At 44.3% G+C, this 14,300-nt stretch overlaps 1 protein-coding gene across 1 annotated transcript in view; it reads left to right on the forward strand.

The window, feature by feature from the left end:
• The window catches only part of ADGRV1 (adhesion G protein-coupled receptor V1), a 753,646-nt gene that overhangs the window by 197,062 nt on the left and 542,284 nt on the right, over positions 1 to 14,300 (forward strand). The gene's annotated exons all lie outside the window — the stretch shown is intronic.

Genomic DNA, 14,300 nt, shown 5'->3' on the forward strand with positions numbered 1-14,300 from the left:
TTGAATTTTTACCTCACAGCAAGTTTCTACTGCGTGGAGGCGGGCCCAGTGACGTTGCTCTTCAAGCTCCTGCCGAATTTCGTCAAAAAAATGATAATACCATTTACCAAAACTATATATATTTAGTTGTGAAGTGGTTCAGTGACATTTTCACACCAATTTTGAACTTTTGTTTGGTGTTTTCTCCATATACTGCCTATTATTTTTGTTCTTTCTTACTATTATTTATTAATTGTATTATTCTTACATTTGAATAAATAAAGTATATATGGATTCTAGACTCCCGATTCTTTAGAATCGGGCTGCCATCTAGTATATTATAAAGAGTCAATAAAAACAGAGTGATTTTTTTCAAGTGTTTATTTCTGTTAATGTTGATGATTATGGCTTACAGCCAATATAAACCCCAAAGTCATTATTTCAGTAAATTAGAATACTTTATAACACCAGCTTGAAAAAAGATTTTAAAATCCGAAATGTTGGCCTACTGAAATGTATGTTCAGTAAATGCACCTAATACTTGGTCAGGGCTCCTTTTGCATCACTTACTGCAGCAATGCGGCGTGTCATGGAGGCGATCAGCCTGTGTCACTGCTGAAGTGTTATGAAGCCCCAGTTTGCTTTGATAGCAGCTTTCAGCTTGTCTGCATTGTTGGGTCTGGTGTCTCTCATCTTTCTCTTGACAATACCCCATAGATTCTCTATGGGGTTAAGGTCAGGCGAGTCTGCTGGCCAATCAAGCACAGTGATACTGTTGTTTTTAAACCAGGTATTGGTACTTTTGGCAGTGTGGACAGGTGCTAAGTTCTGCTGGAGAAGGAAATTCCTATCTCCAAAAATGTTGTCGGCAGAGAGAAGCATGAAGTGTTCTAAAATTTCCTGGTAGACGGCTGCACTGACTTTGGTCTTGATAAAACACAGTGGACCTACACCAGCAGATGACATGGCTCCCCATACCATCACTGATTGTGGAAACTTCACACTAGACCTCAAGCAGCTTGGATTGTGGCCTCTCCACTCTTCCTCCAGACTCTGGAACTTTGATTTACAAATGAAATGCAAAATTTACTTTAATCTGAAAACAACTCCTTGGACCACTGAGCAACAGTCCAGTTCTTTTTCTCCTTGGCCAAGGTAAGATGCATCCGGCATTGTCTATTGGTCATGAGTGGCTTGATACATGGAATGCGACACTTGTAGCCCATATCTTGGATACATCTGTGTGTGGTGGGCCTTGATGCAATGACTCCAGCAGCAGTCCACTCCTTGTGAATCTCCCCAAAATTTTTGAAAGGCCTTTTCTTAACAATCCTTTCAAGGCTGCGGTTATCCTGGTTGCTTGTGCACCTTTTTCTACCACACTTTTTCCTTCCACTCAACTTTCCATTAATATGCTTGGATACAGCACTCTGTGAACAGCCAGCTTCTTTAGAAATGACCTTTTGTGGCTTGTGGAGTGTGTCACTAACTGCCTTCTGAGCATCTGTCAAGTCAGCTCTTTCCCATGATTGTGAAGCCTACTGAAACAGACTAAAGGTACCATCACACATAACGATTTCTTTAACGATATCGTTGCTTTTTGTGACGTACAATGATATTGTTAACAAAATCGTTATGTGTGACAGCGACCAACGATCAGGTCCCTGCTGGGAGATCGTTGGTCGCTGGGAATGATCAGGAGCTTTTTTTGGTCGCTGATCACCTGCTGTCATCGCTGAATCGGCATGTGTGACGCCGCTCCAGCGATGTGTTCACTGGTAACCAGGGTAAATATCGGGTTACTAAGCGCAGGGCCGCGCTTAGTAACCCCATATTTACCCTGGTTACCATTGTAAAAGTTAAAAAAAAAAAAAAAAGTACATACTCACATTCCGTTGTCTGTCTCGTCCCCCGGCGTCAGCTTCCCGCACTGACTGTGTCAGCGCCGGCCGGCCGTAAAGCAGAGCACAGCAGTGACGTCGCGACGTCACCGCTGTGCTCTGCTTTACGGCCGGCGCTGACAGTCAGTGCGGGAAGGTGACGGCGGGGGACGAGACAGACACTGGAACGTGAGTATGTTGTGTTTTTTTTTTTTTACATTTACAATGGTAACCTGGGTAAATATTGGGTTACTAAGCGCGGCCCTGTGCTCAGTAACCCGATGTTTACCCTGGTTACCCGGGGACTTTAGCATCGTTGGTCGCTGGAGAGCTGTCTGTGTGACAGCTCTCCAGCGACCACACAACGACTTACAAACGATCACGGCCAGGTCGTATCGCTGGTCGTGATCGTTGGTAAATCATTTAGTGTAACGGTACCTTAACCCCTTCCCGACCCATGACGCCACGTAGGCGTCATGAAAGTCGGTGCCAATCCGACCTGTGACGCCTATGTTGTGTCATGGAAAGATCGCGTCTCTACAGATCGGGTGAAAGGGTTAACTCCAATTTCACCCGATCTGCAGGGACAGGGGGAGTGGTACTTTAGCTCAGGGGGGGGTGGCTTCAACCCCCTGTGGCTATGATCGCTCTGATTGGCTGTTGAAAGTGAAACTGCCAATCAGAGCGATTTGTAATATTTCACCTAAAAAACTGGTGAAATATTACAATCCAGCCATGGCCGATGCTGCAATATCATCGGCCATGGCTGGAAACACTGATGTGCCCCCTCACCCCACCGATCGCCCCCCCGGTCCACCGATCTGTGGTCCGCTCCCCTCCATCCTGTGCTCCGCTCCCCCATCCTCCTGTCCGCTCCCCCCGTGCTCCTATGCCACCTCCCCATGCTCCGACGTCCCCCCATGCCCCGATCTCCCCCCCCTTACACTTACCGAGGCTCCCGGTGTCCGTCCATCTTCTCCATGGGCGCCGCCATCTTCCAAAATGGCGGGCGCTTGCGCAGTGCGCCTGCCGAATCTGCCGGCCGGCAGATTCGTTCCATGTACATTTTGATCACTGTGATAAAACCTATCACAGTGATCAAAATAGAAAAAATAGTTAATGACCCCTACCTTTTTCACCCCAATAGGTAGGGACAATAATAAAATATATTTTTTTTTTCTACTACAGTTAGAACTAGGGTTAGGGTTAGGGAATGTGCACACATATTCTGGTCCTCTGCGGATTTTTCCGCAGCGGTTTTTATAAATCCGCAGTGCAAAACCGCTGCGGATTTATCGCGGATTTACCGCGGTTTTTCTGCGGATTTTATTGCGGTTTTCTATTGGAGCAGTTGTAAAACCGCTGCGGAATCCGCAGAAAGAAGTGAAATGTGCGGAATGTAAACTGCTGCGTTTCCACGCAGTTTTTTCCGCAGCATGTGCGCACCTTTTTTTGTAAACTCATGGGAAACTGCTGCGACCCGCAGTGGCGGAAACGCTGTGGATCCGCAGCGTTTTCCGCATCATGTGCACATACCCTTAGAATTAGGCTATGTGCACACGGTGCGGATTTGGCTGCGGATCCACAGCGGATTGGCCGCTGCGGAATCGTAGCAGTTTTCCATCAGCTTTACAGTTCCATGTAAACCTATGGAAAACCAAATCCGCTGTGCCCATGGTGCTGAAAATATCGCGCGGGAACGCTGTGTTGTATTTTCCGCAGCATGTCAATTCTTTGTGCGTATTCCGCAGCGTTTTACACCTGTTCCTCAATAGGAATCCGCAGGTGAAATCTGCACAAAAAACACTGAAAATCCACGGTAAATCCGCAGGTAAAACGCAGTGCCTTTTACCCGCGGATTTTCAAAAATGGTGCGGAAAAATCTCACACGAATCCGCAATGTGGGCACATAGCCTTAGGGTTAGGGTTGGAATTAGAGTTAGGGTTGGAATTAGGGCTAGGGTTGGAAATAGGGTTAAGATTAGGCTTGTGGTTAGGGTTATGGTTAGGGGTGTGTTGGGGTTAGGGTTGTGGTTAGGGGTGTGTTGGGGTTAGGGTTTGGATTAGGGTTAGGATTATGTTTAGGGTTGGTATTAGGGTTAGGGGTGTGTTGGGGTTAGGGTTGTGATTAGGGTTATGGCTAGAGTTGAGATTAGGGATAGGGGTGTGTTGGGGTTAGTGTTGGAGTTAGAATTGAGGGGTTTCCATTGTTTAGGCACATCAGGGGTCTCCAAACGTAACATGGCGCCACCATTGATTCCAGCCAATCTTGCGTTCAAAAAGTCAAATGGTGCTCCCTCCCTTCCGAACCCTGACATGCGCCAAAACAGTGGTTTACCCCCACATATGGGATACCAGCATACTCGGGACAAACTGGGCAACAAATATTGGGGTCCAATTTTTCCTGCTACCCTTGTGAAAATAAAAAACTGCTTGCTAAAACATCATTTTTGAGGAAAGAAAATTTATTTTTTTATTTTCGCGGCTCTGCGTTGTAAACTTCTGTGAAGCACTTGGGGGTTCAAAGTGATCAACCCATATCTTGATAAGTTCCTTGGGGGGTCTAGTTTCCAAAATGGGGTCACATGTGGGGGTTTCTACTATTTAGGCACATCAGGGGCTCTGCAAATGCAACATGACGCCCGCAGACCATTCCATCAAAGTCTGCATTTCAAAGCGTCACTACTTCCATTCCGAGCCCCGACGTGCGCCTAAACAGTGGTTTAACCCCACATATGGGGTACCAGCATACTCAGTGCAAACTGGGCAACAACTATTGTGGTCCAATTTCTCCTGTTACCCTTGTGAAAATAAAAAATTGCTTGCTAAAACATCATTTTGAGGAAAGAAAAATTATTTTTTTATTTTCATGGCTCTGCATTGTAAATTTCTGTGAAGCACTTGGGGGTTCAAAGTGCTCACCACATATCAAGATAAGTTCCTTGGGGGGTCTAGTTTTCAAAATGGGGTCACTTGTGGGGGGTTTCTACTGTTTAGACACATCAGTGGCTCTGCAAACGTAACATTATGCCCGCAGACCATTCCATCAAAGTCTGCATTCCAAAACGTCACTACTTCCCTTCTGAGCCCTGACGTGTGCCCAAACAGTGGTTCCCCCCCACATATGGGGTATCAGCGTACTCAGGACAAACTGGACAACAACTTTTGGGGTCCAATTTCTCCTGTTACTCTTGTGAAAATTAAAAATTGCGGGCTAAAAAATAATTTTTGAGGAAAGGAAAATGATTTTTTATTTTCACGGCTCTGCGTTATAAACTTCTGTGAAGCACTTGGGGGTTTAAAGTGGTCACCGCACATCTAGGTTAGTTCCATGGGAGGTCTAGTTTCCAAAATGGGGTCACTTGTGGGGGGTTTCTACTGTTTATGCACATCAGTGGCTCTGCAAACGTAACATTATGCCCGCAGACCATTCCATCAAAGTCTGCATTCCAAAACGTCACTACTTCCCTTCTGAGCCCCGACATGTGCCCAAACAGTGGTTCCCCCCCACATATGGGGTATCAGCGTACTCAGGACAAACTGGACAACAACTTTTGGGGTCCAATTTCTCCTGTTACTCTTGTGAAAATTAAAAATTGCGGGCTAAAAAATAATTTTTGAGGAAAGGAAAATGATTTTTTATTTTCACGGCTCTGCGTTATAAACTTCTGTGAAGCACTTGGGGGTTTAAAGTGGTCACCGCACATCTAGGTTAGTTCCATGGGAGGTCTAGTTTCCAAAATGGGGTCACTTGTGGGGGGTTTCTACTGTTTATGCACATCAGTGGCTCTGCAAACGTAACATTATGCCCGCAGACCATTCCATCAAAGTCTGCATTCCAAAACGTCACTACTTCCCTTCTGAGCCCCGACATGTGCCCAAACAGTGGTTCCCCCCCACATATGGGGTATCAGCGTACTCAGGACAAACTGGACAACAACTTTTGGGGTCCAATTTCTCCTGTTACTCTTGTGAAAATAAAAAATTGCGGGCTAAAAAATAATTTTTGAGGAAAGGAAAATGATTTTTTATTTTCACTGCTCTGCGTTATAAACTTCTGTGAAGCACTTTGGGGTTTAAAGTGGTCACTGCACATCTAGGTTAGTTCCATGGGAGGTCTAGTTTCCAAAATGGGGTCACATGTGGGGGAGCTCAAATGTTTAGGCACACAGGGGCTCTTCAAACGCGACATGGTGTCAGCTAACAATTGGAGCTAATTTTTCATTCAAAAAGTCAAATGGCACTCCTTCCCTTCCGAGCCTTGCCGTGTGCACAAACAGTGGTTTACCCCCACATGTGAGGCATCACTGAACTCAGGAGAAATTTCCCAATAAATCTTATGATCCATTTTATCCTGTTGCCCATGTGGAAATGAACAAATTGAGGCTAAAAGAATTTTTTTGTGAAAAAAAGTACTTTTTCATTTTTACGGATCAATTTGTGAAGCACCTGGTGGTTCAAAGTGCTCACTATGCATCTACATAAGTTCCTTGGGGGGTCTAGTTTCCAAAATGGGGTCACTTGTGGGGAAGCTCCAATGTTTAGGCACACAGGGGCTCTCCAAACGCGACATGGTGTCCGCTAAAGATTGGAGCCAATTTTTCATTGAAAAAGTCAAATGGCGCTCCTTCCCTTCCAAGCCCTGTCGTGCGCCCAAACAGTAGTTCCCCCCCACATAAGAGGTATCGGCGTACTCAGGACAAATTGTACAATAACTTTTGGGGTCCAGTTTCTCTTTCTACCCTTGGGAAAATAAAAAAATTGTTGCTAAAAGATCATTTTTGTGACTAAAAAGTTAAATGTTCATTTTTTCCTTCCATGTTGCTTCTGCTGCTGTGAAGCACCTGAAGGGTTAATAAACTTCTTGAATGAGGTTTTGAGTACCTTGAGGGGTGCAGTTTTTATATTGGTGTCACTTTTGGGTATTTTCAGCCATATAGACCCCTCAAACTGACTTCAAATGTGAGGTGGTCCCTAAAAAAAATGGTTTTGTAAATTTTGTTGTAAAAATGAGAAATCGCTGGTCAAATTTTAACTCTTATAACTTCCTAGCAAAAAAAAAATGTTGTTTCCAAAATTGTGCTGATGTAAAGTAGACATGTGGGAAATGTTATTTATTAACTATTTTTTGTCACATAACTCTCTGGTTTAACAGAATAAAAATTCAAAATTTGAAAATTGCAAAATTTTCAAAATTTTAGCCAAATTTCCATTTTTTTCACAAATAAACACAAAAATTATTGACCTATGTTAACCACTATCATGAAGCCCAATATGTCACGAAAAAACAATCTCAGAACAGTTAGGATCCGTTGAAGCATTCCCGAGTTATTACCTCATAAAGGGACACTGGTCAGAATTGCAAAAAAACGGCCAGGTCATTAAGGTCAAAATAGGCTGGGTCATGAAGGGGTTAAGGTACCTTTTTAAACAATTAGGAAGCCTTTGCTGGTGCTTTTTGTTAATTATTCTAATTTACTGAGATAATGACTTTTGGGTTTTCATTGGCTGTAAGCCATAATCATCAACATTAACAGAAATAAACACTTGAAATAGATCACTCTGTTTGTAATGACTCTATATAATATATAGCTTTTGTACTGAAGAACTGAAATAAATTAACTTTTTTGATGATATTCTAATTTTGTGAGAAGCCCCTATATAAAGTACTCACAATGACTGCAGCTAATCACTGGGCTCAGTGATTGGCTTGAGAAGTTAAAGGTGATGTAGACGTGACCTCACCACTGTAGCCAATCATCAGGGACCAGACCAGCAAAGAAGAGGCATTGCTGACCCAGGGAAGGTGAGTACCAACTCACTTCATTATTTTGATCTCTGCAATTCTATGGTAATATAAGACTTTTGAACTGGCAATCCCTCTAAAGATGATTTTACCTATCAACATGATAGCTTCTAGATTCATGGGTGTCTGACTGTGGAGACCCCTACCAATAGCAAGAGAAAACTTGGCTATCCCCTGTTATTATCAAAAACGTAAATAGTTGGTAACTTCTCATTACTGAAATACTATTTTATAAGTATTGTAAAGTTTCTACTCACTCGGTTGCGTTTGAGATAGGAACAGGAAGCAGTTTAAGTAAAAACGTCCAGGGTAGTTTATTAAAACTCCATAAACAATGCCAAAAACAAAGGCAATAAACTGTCTTTCAGTGCAGACATAAAACCTAAACCGTCCAAATAACAGCACTTTGGTTTTGGTCTGGCACACTCATGCTGGGTAGCATCCAGGACACAAACTCAGTCTGAAGACATCTCACAGGAGGCCTTCTTAACTTCACACAATGTGAAATAATGATACACCAGTTCTTTATATCTGCCATATTATGCACTGTGGTGGGGGATATGTGACAGCCAGTCCCACCTTCTTTCTGATTGCTCGTAAACCTGGCCCTGGCAACGCCTTATTAACACTCAAAGCACTATACGTTCTGAAACTTGATTCTGGTCCAACACCACTGAGGATAACCACCTCTGTGATATATATCTCCTCTAAATGATGTGTCCAGTGGCCATCTTACATACCCCCCTCTGCCCATAGCCAGGGATCATGGCACCTTCTGACAGCATACAGTGGACCCTCGACAGAGTATCAGCATTGCCATGTAGTTTTCTGGGCCTATGTTCTACACTGAAGCTAAAATCCTGAAGAGCTGGGAATCACCTGGTCACTTAGGCATTGTTCCCCTTCTTCTCCGGCAACCACCTCAGTGTTGCATGGTCTGACACTAACCACAACTTCCTGCCTAAAATGTAGTATGTTAAAGTGTCCAATGCCCACTTGATAGCCAAACACTCCTTCTCCAGGATGGAGTAGGTTTTTTTTTGTAATAAGACAGTCTTCTACGACTCGGGTACATTATCGTGTGTTCTTCGCCACTCACTTCGTGAGACAAGATGGCACTTCATATGACATCTGATGCATCCGTCTGGACCACAGACCCTTTGGAGAACTCCAGAGCCACCAACATTGGTTGTTTACACAAAGCTTGCTTCAGTTTCTGAAGTGCTGTCTCAACTTCTGGGGACCACTTGGTCATAACTGACTTATGTTAAAGTTAGGGATAAACCAACAGTAGTGACCCACGATCCCCAGAAATGCTCTTTTGAGAGTGGTTGTGGCCAATCCTGGACTTTATTCACTTGGGGTTTGATCTCGCACCTCCCTCCGACATGTCCCAAGAACTTGGCTTCTTCTATTCCCATGGCACATTTCTTCAGGGTGATAGAAAACCATGCCTTCTTTAAAGCCTGAAGATCATAATGTCATCAGGGTAGGCCGATGTGTACTTCTTGTGGGGAGCTAGGATTCGGTCCATGGCTCTCTGGGAGGTGGATGGAGCTCCTTGCAACCCAATTGGCATCCTGACATAGTGGAAACATCTATCTGATGTTGAAATAGCAGTGTTCTCCTTGGCATCCTTGGGGAGCGGAATCTGCCAATACCCTTCCGTAAGGTCCATAGTGGTAATGTACCTACCGGGCCGACCTTTGCCTTTCAGTGAGCAAATGTGTAAAATTTAGTGACTTCATTTAGCTTCTGGTAGTCATTGCTGAATTTCCATTCTCCATCTAGTTTTGGTACCAGGACTATGGGACTGGACCAGCTGCACTTGGACTCTTCAATGACACTCACTTCACCTCCTTAGGGATTACATCTTAGCGGGCTTCGGAAATATGATATGGTTTCAAATTCTCCAGGACATGAGGCTCCTTGAGTACGTCATGTTCTATGACCTGAGTACAACCTGAGAACTCTGAAAACGGGTCTCTGTTCCAATGAAGAAATTCTCAGTACTGCTACTTTTGGGCATGTGATAGCGTCTTTGCCACCTTGACATCTTCTATCTGATCTCCAGACTTAGCCACCAAACATGTAGCTAGCACGAGCTCCCTATCTTGCAATAGCTTGAACAGATTGACGGGGTACACCTGGTAGCGCTTCCTTCTCCCCGCATAGTGGACTTTATAATTAAACTCACCAATCTTTTCGACAACATCATAGGGGTCTTGCCATTTGGCCAGAAATTTGCCAGTACTGTGGAGATACGGGCAGTTAGCAGGCACCCTGGTTTGCTAGTTGAAACCGCACGGACCAGAGATCATCCCACCAATTGCCCTCTCTCTTTTCACCCTGAGCATAACACTACTCAGACAATACAGAGTGAGGGTAAAACAGTGCTTTACTGAACCACAAAACAGGCAGATAACACATAGAAGAGTCCCAGCAAAATACCCAAGATGGTGCACATTACAAAGTCTCACCCTTCTGCTGATGCGCCGGGATAATAGCAGCTGTTACTTCAGAGCTTCCAGGGCCAACTACCCCACCTGTGACATGCACAGAGAGGAGGTAATGACAAGTTTAGAAAAAATGACAGTCCATTTAGGTACAAGGCTAGTTGACCAGACGCTCACAATCTGGCTTCTCCGAACATCTCCATAGAGCCAGGCAACTGTTGGTTCTCATTCCTGACATTCACAAATGTATCCATGGTTTGGTGATGGCCAATGGGGCAGATCTGTATTCTTCCAGCTGGGGCCAAGGTCCCCTAAGCTGGCATCCTTTAGAATGACAGATCTGTGTCCCTCGTGATGGAGCCATGATGTCTTGGATGTTTTTCTGTAAAGAGTCTCTAGTTCTTTGGATCTCTGGATGTCTTGGCTGAATTAATTAAAAGCTCATATGGCCTGAGGAACTTGTCTGATGGAAAATAGCAGATATCACAGTAGGCAGTCCAAGTGTCAAGATTGGAACCCAGCTCTTGTACACCAGGTGGCATCTCTTCCCTCTGAGCTATTCAGCTCGCTGGACAGTTGTGTGCCACCCCAAATACTTGTACCTGTTTTATTTCTGATTGTGTCCACCCTGAGTTCCTGTTTGTCTCCACCATGAGTTCCTGATTCGTTCCACCCTCATTGAATACCGTATTTAAACCTTGCATTGCACTCCCTTCCTTGCGTGATTATAGAGCTCCCAGCCTCTAGTCAAGCTTCCTTTCACTTGCTGCTTATCCTCAAGATTCTACTGCTGCTCCATGTACTGACCCTTGCCTATCCCTTACTATGCTACGTGCTGCTCCTTAGAACTACATTGCTGTTCCAGTATACCGACTCCCTGGCTTTCCCTGACTATGTTATATGCTGCTTCATAAAACTATACTGCTTCATATACCATCTCCCAGGATATCCTTGACTACGCTACCTGCTGCTGCTGCCCCTAGTCGTTGCAATACCACTGCTCCAACCCAGGTCAGTCCATATCACCCTATTTTGGCTGACCTACGCTATAACTTTTTTAGCATTGACTTCAAGGTTTTATTAACATTTTCCACAAGACAGTCCATCCCTGGGTGGTATACCAAAGCCCTGAGCTGTTTGATCTGCAAGACTTTGTGCAACTTTCTGATGACTTTCGACATGAACGGAGTCCCGGACAAGCTCTCGGGCTATACTCTTAGAGGAGTAATATCTTAACAGTACCGAATTCCCAGGTGGCATCTGAGATGCTTTCAAGGGATCACTCCCATACTGTTGTCTGTTGGAGGTGTCATGCCCCTGGTCATACAGACACCTGTTGTCACATGACCTATGAGCTCATGGACTGCAGCATGAGTCGGCGCTCTTCCTACTTACCTGCAGTGCTGTTCCTCATGCTGGCGAGGGGCGTCAGGTTTACCTACCGGGAGACTGTCAATAGTGTACAAGTGAGTGGACTTCTGGACTCCGGGAGCTTGGTGACCCTGCTAAGGGCAACACTTCTGCGTCTGTTCGTGAAGGTAGTGGGCATAAGGTGTATCCTTGATGGTGCGAAGAACTGTTGCCCCCGTTAAACATGAGCATGGACTGTGGTTCAGTCTCCCATGAAGGAGGAGTAGTCAAGGACTTGTTGCACCGTATAAATGTGGGACGTGATTTTTCTATAAATTGGGATCTTTGTGGGAATCAGTGTCACCTGGTAGCTCTTCTGGCAACTAAGTTACAATTAAAGAAAATTTGCTGCATGCTGTGCTGACGAGTTTCCCTTTTTTGAGCTGGCTGGCAATGGGGTTGAGCAAGCATTTCCTTAAACCAATGTTCCTGAGGTGCAGGTGTTCATGGGAAACTTTGGAACCACCCAACTCACGTACTTAACTTTAAAATTTGCTCTGGAGAATATGACAGTGCTGAATGGGGTTCCTTAGGAGCCAGGAGTCAATACTTGGTTCCCATATTTTGCCATGACTGGATTTATTGTACCAAGTGATCGAGCAAACTGATGAGGTAATAAGGAAAGTTACTGGTGCCAGGAACCTACAGACCCAGGATGTTAGACATGGCTCAAATACATGAATTAGGGATAGACAAGACCCAGGAGTGGATCCTCTAGAAATTCTCCTGGCCCTGGTGTCACTGAGAAATCATTACCTATTGTCATTCCTGTCCCACCTGCCAGCCAACCCCCCACACCACCCCCACCCCAGTAACAAACTTACACATTTTGTTACTATCATTGCCCATCATTGAAGGTCCCATTCAATCATATAGCTATGGATTTAGTGAGACCCCTCGTAAAGTCCGCCAGGGGACATCAATATATCTTGGTTGTCCTGTATTATGCTGCAAGGTTCCCGAAGGGGTGCCATTAAGGAACTCCTCTGCTAAGCATTTAGCTCAGGAGTCAGCCCATATCTTTTTCTTGAATGGGTCTGCCTTAGAGGATCCTAATGGATCAAGGGACCCTTATAGAGCTGTACAAAACACTGCAAATTTTCCAGCTCAGGACCTCAGCTTACCATCCACAGATGGACAGTCTGGTGGTAAGGTTAATTAACCCCTTCATGACCTTGGGATTTTCCGTTTTTCCGTGCTCTTTTTTCGCTCCCCTCCTTCCCAGAGCCATAATTTTTTTATTTTTCCATCAATATAGCCATGTAAGGGCTTATTTTTTGTGAAACAAGTTGTACTTTTGAATGATATCATTGGTTTTAGCATGTCGTATACTAGAAAACGGGAAAAAAAATTCCAAGTGCGGTGAAATTGCAAAAAAAGTGCAATCCCACACTTGTTTTTTGTTTGGCTTTTTTGCTAAGTTCAATAAATGCTAAAAATGACCTGCCATTATGATTCTCCAGGTCATTACGAGTTCATAGACACCTAACATGACTAGGTTATTTTTTATCTAAATACCTGAAGGGTACAAAGTCAGCCATGGCTAAATGGTCACCGGAGACCAAGGGGGCATTTCAGGAACCAAAGCTAGCCCTCTGTTGGCAACTAATATTGGTAGTGCCAGACTTTACAAAATAATTCATAGTCCAGATGGATGCATTGGATGTCGAGCTGAGTGCTGTCATGTCACAGGAATTACACAGGGAGCAGCACTCCATTATCTATCTGAGTAGTAAGTTGTCCCTTTGTGAGAGAAATTAGTTTATTGTGGAAAAAGAGGGCTTGGCCATTAAATGTGCACGGCAGACTTTAACATATTATCTGCTGAGCCAGAAGTTTAAGCTAGTGTTTGACTATGCCTCACTGAGATGGATGTGGGGAGAAAAAGGGGAATAATGCCAGGGTGACCAGGTGGTTCTGGCTCTGCAGGATTTTTCTCAGGTGGAGCATAGACCCGTAAAACAACACAGGAATATGGATGCCTTGTTAAATCTACATTATTTTCTGGCGTAATGTGCCCAGCCCCCTGGCTTTGGGCACAGTATGGGGATATGTAAAGTTGCAGTTGGACAGGTCCTGGATGTGAGGTATGTGTCACTGAAGTGGCCAGCCACAGTGAGGTAGTACCCGGAGAAGCAGGATAAAGCATCGGTAGTGCTGAGAGGGTTTTTCTAATGAGCCTGGATTTTGGATCCAGGTTTGAGGAATGGCCAGAAGAGCTAGGTGGGACATGGACATTCCCATACTTCCAGTTCCAGGCCCGGGAAATACCTATTAAAGGCATTGCAGCTTCCTCATTCAGTGCCTTTGTGTGGGAGGTGGAGAGATTTTTACTTGGTTTTGTTTCAGCCAGAGACAGAAGTGTGGACTGTAGTTTATACCAGTGAGCCTGCATTGCTGCAAACTGTACTACTGCATGGACTGTTTTGTTTTTTCCCAACTTTTATGCCAAACAAAAGGCTGTATTCTGTTCAGTTGCTGGAATAAACTGTAATGAACCTTCCTGTTTACCATAAGGTCTTTGTGTATGTGTAATGCTGCCACAGATCGAGGATCTCTACAAAGTTCAGCTTAACTTTGATATTTTTTTTAGTTATAAATCAGTACAGAGAAATTCAGTAGGAGACAGATAAAAGCGTTACAAGCTCTTGGCCATAAGCTCAATGACAATGCAGAGAAACAAGTCAAATAGTCTAAATTTTCCGTTGAAACCTACGGTAATTGCATGTCAATTTTTTACTGTTGATTTTCAGCACAGATTTTACTTTT

Source organism: Ranitomeya imitator, chromosome 1 (genome assembly GCF_032444005.1).
Source record: "Ranitomeya imitator isolate aRanImi1 chromosome 1, aRanImi1.pri, whole genome shotgun sequence".
NCBI lineage: Eukaryota > Metazoa > Chordata > Amphibia > Anura > Dendrobatidae > Ranitomeya > Ranitomeya imitator.